The sequence below is a fragment of the Ictidomys tridecemlineatus genome, chromosome 16 (assembly GCF_052094955.1).
Source record: "Ictidomys tridecemlineatus isolate mIctTri1 chromosome 16, mIctTri1.hap1, whole genome shotgun sequence".
Classification (NCBI taxonomy): Eukaryota; Metazoa; Chordata; class Mammalia; order Rodentia; family Sciuridae; genus Ictidomys; species Ictidomys tridecemlineatus.
Genome location: NC_135492.1, coordinates 11,876,736 through 11,882,784, shown reverse-complemented (window position 1 = coordinate 11,882,784; position 6,049 = coordinate 11,876,736). Strand labels below are relative to the sequence as shown.

Here is a 6,049-nt window from a genome sequence, read left to right as displayed (position 1 = left end):
TCAACCCTTGATAAACACAAAAATATGGCTAAAAAGTCTTTTGGTGATTGAAATCCCCAAATCTATTTTTGACAATTAGTTTTCAACTTGTCCCAACTTTACATAATGCTATTAATAAGAAAAGGCTATCTCAAAGAACCTTCTGGTTGAAAGGACTTTATAAAATCTCTTTTGTCAAATGTCTCATCAACATCCTCTCTGCTTATTTCTAGAAATGGCAGTTCACATCTTTCTAGAACAGGCTTTTCCATAGAAAGAGAGTTTTGAGTAGCAAAACAAGGGAACTGAAATGTTTCTGTAACTTCATTTTCTGGTCCTAGTTTGTTTTTATCTGGAGGATTCTGGACTAAGTCAATCATCAGTCCTTAGAGTATTATAGGCCAACTCGCTCATTTCAACTGAGTCCTTTTATCTATAGGCTAAACAACACTAATTATTCAACCTATTTAAAACACTTCAGTGTAGGTGATGGTGCACACCTATGATCCCAGCAACTTCAGAGGCTGAGACAGGAGGATCAGAAGCTCAAGGTCAGCCTCAGCAATTTAAGGTGTCCCTAAATAACTAATTCTCTTTCTCTCTCTCTCTCTCTCTCTATATATATATATATATGGCTGGGGAGGTGGCTCTGTAGTAACCTCAGTTGAAAAGATCCCTGGATTAAATCTCTAGTACTAAACAAAAAACAAAAAAAAAAAACCAAAAAAAGTGCCTTTACCATCTTTTTCATTTTCTTGTGTATATACTTTGGTTTAAGATTTGGTATCTTGAATTAAAACCACTGTTTCAGATATGACCTATGAGTGCAGAATCAGTAGAAGGCACTGATTAATCTTTTAATAACATAGTCTTATCCCTGTTGGCAATCCCAAACATACTTGAATTATATTAAGCTAGGAGTTAAATAAGTGTCATATTTTTCCCTCATTAATTGTCAATCATCTTAATCTTATGCAACTGATTTTCAAAACCTAAACATATGAGATCCATGACTGTTAAGCTTTTAGGCTATTGGTTTTGTTCCAGTGTTCTAGCCAATTAAGGTTCTTTAAATTTTTTTTGTTAATGTTGTTAATTGCAACATTAACTATTCTTTCCAGTTTGTTTGTTTGTTTCCTACCTTTTAAGAATTGAAGACATTCTGTATCCGAGGCACATGTTTGTAATCCTAGCAACTCGGGAGGCTGAGGCAGGAGATCATAAGCTAGCCTTGGCAATTTAGTAAGACCCTGTCTCAAAACTTGAAAAACAAAGATTTAGAATATAGCTGAGTGGTAGAACACCTTTGGGTTCTATTTCTAGTACTGCAAAAAACAACAAAACAAACAAACAAACTGTAGAAATGGGCTGGGGTTGTAGCTCCAGTGAGTGCTTGCTCAGCACATGGGAGGCACTGGGTTCAATCCTTAGCACCACATAGAAATAAATAAACAAAGGTATTGTATCCATCTACAACTAAAAAAAAGAAAGAAAGAAAGATACTATAGATACATTCAAAGAAGGTATACAATATAAGGAGTTCTGGCACCAAAGGAGGCTATACAAACTCAAATGTTAATCTATTAAGAATTATGACTTCTCATTGGGCTAGACCCTTCTTGTTTTAATAATGTAGGTTTTGAGTTGGGCACAGTGATGTGCCTATAGTTCCAGCTATTTGGGAGGCTGAGGTAGGAGTATTGCTTGAGCCCAGGAGTTTGAAGTCAGCCTGGGTAACACACAGCAAGACCCATTTTAAAAAAAAAAAAAGTTTTATCATTATTCAGGTAAGAGTATCAATAAGACCCTAGGATGTTAAAGCATCAGGAAATAAAAAAAATTTTAAAAACCTGAGGAATATACTTCTCATCACCCTCACTAGTTCATTCTCTCTCTCTCAAGTAAGCCATATGAGAATCAAATTGGATGCACATTGTCAACACTTGTCTCAGTAACTGACACTGCCTGATGCCCTCTACTGAACAATTCTTACCATTAGTGTCAGCTACATTCTTGGAAGTACCAGTCCCAAGAGACTGAAAATGGTACCTGTAAAACTAGTTAAAGAAGTACCATCAGAATTTCACATGAAATCATACTTACATAAAGTTAAAAATATAATTTAAAATAGATCTTACACACACACATAACACACACACACGTACACACTGCAAATACCTGCACATTGGTACCCACAGTATATATTCCACTTAATGGAGTGAAAAAGTCCCATGGGATCACTTTACAATTGGACTCCAAAAATCTCAGCACCTACAATGTTCTGAAGATGGCTAGCAGGTGAAAAATTCTTCCAAATATGGCCCCAAATTTTTAATCCCATAAAAATTTTGTCATGTTGGAATGAGAATATCAGATTTTTCTTGATTTTGTATTTCTTCAAAGTAACATATATGGCTGTTTCCATTGAAATTTGTAGAAATATTTATTATTAGTATTTAAGAAGTAAACATCAGCAATAATCAAAATGATATTTTAAATTTTTATTGATACCATTTTGTTTATGAACTAATCTATTTACATATTCATTTAAACTGTATCCTTACAACTTGAACACAAGCATTTTTCTTGACATTAACTCACAAAAAACATTTACCTACTTAAGAACTTCTGGTGCAATTTTAAGTTCTGAATAAAAAATATTTCTAATGTGATGAATATTAATTTTTTCAAAACATCAAATGAAAAACCTCCCATTACTTTTTAAAATAAAAGCCACGAGACATAAATAATCACTATATACATTACAACTTGCTTTTGTCAAACTACCAAGAAGAGCATCATGCCTATTGTTAAGATCTCCCCCATTACAGAATGCAAAGCAATAATATTGTATATGACAATATTTTGGTTAGTACACTCAGGTTTTGTATAGTTTGGTTTATTCTGTTTTAGAATTGCTAGAAAAAAGTAAGTAATCTTTGTATAAACACCATACTTTAAAGTTATGTAGATAATGTAATCATTTTTAAATATTTTATAATAGTAGCATTTATCTTTTTAGAAGTTATGCATAGGTCCTAAAATACTACGTGATTAGAATGTCACACTGAGGTTATCCTTATGTATCTTTATTATATGAATGTCTAATAACTGCATATTGAAATTAAAAGATATTGCTTAATATTGACCAAATATTTAATACATTTTGTCATTAAGTTTCTATTGGCTTTCTTAATTTTAAGTTTACCTAAACTAATCTAATAATTGGCCTTTCTTTTTTAAAATGAAGCAAGCATGATTTTCTGTTTGTGATAAATGTCAACCTTTTTTTTTTTTTCTTGTTGGTTGTTTTTTTTTTTTTTTCTTTTTGGAAGACAAGTATATATTGATGTAATTTAGGAAGAATGCTTTTTGAATTCTGTATTACCTTGTTATTGGAAACCTGTAGATGCTACTTCCAAAAATAACAGGAATTAAAAGATGTGGTACAAGAATAATACCATAAGACAGCAGTTGTATATAAGGTTGTTTAAAAACAACCTAAGCAAAATAAAAAGCACACAAAAAACTTGGCATAGGATATTAGTAGCTTGTAAAATCCCTGACTCTGCCAGATTGATACTGATTTAGCTGACACCAGGAATACGGGTGGCCTATTTTAACTATAGTGTTTTGACCTTTTAAATTTTTAAATTAACTCTTAACTTACCTGCAGTCAACTTTTTTTTTCAGAATTTGATCTTTCTTTCTTTGTACCTTGAGTTGATTGAAGTTAGAACATTTTAGAGCTGTCATTTGTTTTTATGCTTTTTGCATTGTGGAAAATTACCTTATTTGTTGACATGAAATGGTAAATAATTATGACTTGAAAACATTGTTTCCTAATAAAAACATTCTGAAAAAATTTTTTTAAATCTTCAAAATATTGTGATTTTTCTTTGCTCATTTTTGTTTAAATGGAAAACCTGGACCACATGAAGGCTGATAAATATTGGAAGCTTTGAGAAAAATAGCTTTCATTTTGTTTGAGAGAATTCCCTCAGCAGAAGCTGTACAATATGCATATGTTCACAGTGCTTAATTCAAAACATAATATTTTAGTCTATCTAACCACAATGGGCTAACCAATTACAAGACATAAAAGGATGGACATTTAAGCTTTCTTTTCTAGGTGTGTATTTCTCTGACACAGACATCTGAAGACAATGTGTTTTGTAGCCTTCTCTTAAAAATTTACCAATTGCTTAATTTGTTCTGTTTGCAAAGACTGTCTCCTTAACAACATTTTTTTTAACTTTTTAATTCTTTAGGGAAAATAGGAACTGTTGGCATAAGCACTTTTTGACCACAAGAAAGAAGGCTGCAAATCCTATTGTTGACATTGATATCTGAGATGGGAGGGTGAGGATTTACATTTAAGGGTGGCAGAAACCCAGGCCTGGTCTGCATAATATTGTGATCTAAAGGGAAAGCTCCAGAACCCCGCCTTTCTAAAACTGCAGGATTTCTCCTGCTCAGGGGCCCTGGGGGGATGGTATCTGACAATTATTTGGAGCCTGACAACAGTGAAGAAGATGGCAAGAGGATCTTCTTTTTTCCTGTAAATGCTTTGCCATCTTCTAAAGTTGGTGGAATAAGGCCTTCGGAGAGCTGGGAATCAGAGCTGTAGTGATTTGCCCCTGAGTTTCTTTTTTGAACTATGCTTCTCAAGGTGGAGGTAAATATCGTCTGGTTAGGGTCTGGGTCCTGATCAACAGGAATTTCAGCACATGGCTGATTTCCATCTGGAAACAGAAATTGATAATTTATTTCATCATATGACATATTCCTTAAACCAGCCTGATCAAAGGTTCTAAGCAAATGCGCAGTATCTTTTACATCAATGCTTTGGTGCCTTGTGATGAATCGCTTAGAAAGTTCCAGCCCATTGGTTTTGGAGAATTCTTCCTCTGGTGTAATATCCAGGAGCTCCTCTTGCAAGGAGGCCACTCTGTTCTGGTGCTTTAATAACGGGGTACTTTTGATCCAGGCTGGACCCTGGGATAGCTTGGGCCCATTAGGGAACACTGCAGGCTTCCTCACGGGAGAGCCTGGTTCCCAGGTATCATCACTGCTTTCACAGGCCTCCCGGTCTTTAAAGCCAAAAAGCGTCAGTTCAGTTTCAGAAAAATGTGAAAGTTGCGATGAGGCTGTTTTGATGTCTATCTCAGAAGGAGTGGTGCAGGTGGCTGGGGAGTGACACCCATCGATGTCTGCAGGAGGCATGTTTAGGTACTGTTTGGTAGTGTGCCCCCCAGAGGGTGATTTTGCAGTGGTTATAATGATGACCTCTTTCCCCTTTGCCTTGCAAGCACTAAAGAGAACTTTCAGGGTCTCCTTGTCTTCTGCATTTATTGCATAAACAAGAGCTGAGTAACCAGAATGGTCTTGCAAGCTGAGGTCAGCTCTGCTCTTTAGGAGCAAAGAAACAACTTCTGGACCAGCTTTTTCTAAGCAAGCGTGCATCAAGGCAGTTTTCCCAGATTTGTCCTGTATATTGGGATCAGCACTGTTTTCTAACAGGTACGTCACCATTTTGGCTTTACTGACACTCTGGGGATCCACATGTTTGGTCTTATAAGCAATCATTAAAGGCGTTTCCCCGAGGTCATTGCTCTCATTGATGTAGGCACCACCTTCTAGCAAAAGTCTTGTGAAGCGAAGTCGGCTCTGATGGACTGCTTTGATCAAGGAATTTCCATCACTTGAAATTTTTGTACCTTCATCCATCTTCAAAAGTCAGAAATCAATAGCTGGTTATCAAAGAAGATGAAGACCAAAAGATTAGCGGGAATCAACGTCCCAATTTACATTCATTTTGTCACTCACAATTTCTGAAATAGGTATAAAGGGGACATACATTGGATTATGTTATTAACAAATGCAGAGAAAAATCATGAATTGAAAAGTAAATTTTAGAAAAGAAATGACCTTTAGGGAATTACAAACTAAAATGTATTTTTGAAATCATCCTTGAATATTTATGATGGAATGCCAACATGTTATTCCCTAAAGCTCATTTTTAAATAATAATCCACTTATTTTTTTACCTGTTAAAACATATTTTTTA

At 34.8% G+C, this 6,049-nt stretch overlaps 1 pseudogene; it reads right to left on the bottom strand.

Moving 5' to 3' along the window:
* Positions 1 to 2,465: 2,465 nt before the first annotated feature.
* Positions 2,466 to 5,827, bottom strand: LOC144371469 (ankyrin repeat domain-containing protein 34B-like; annotated as a pseudogene).
* Positions 5,828 to 6,049: the final 222 nt, after the last annotated feature.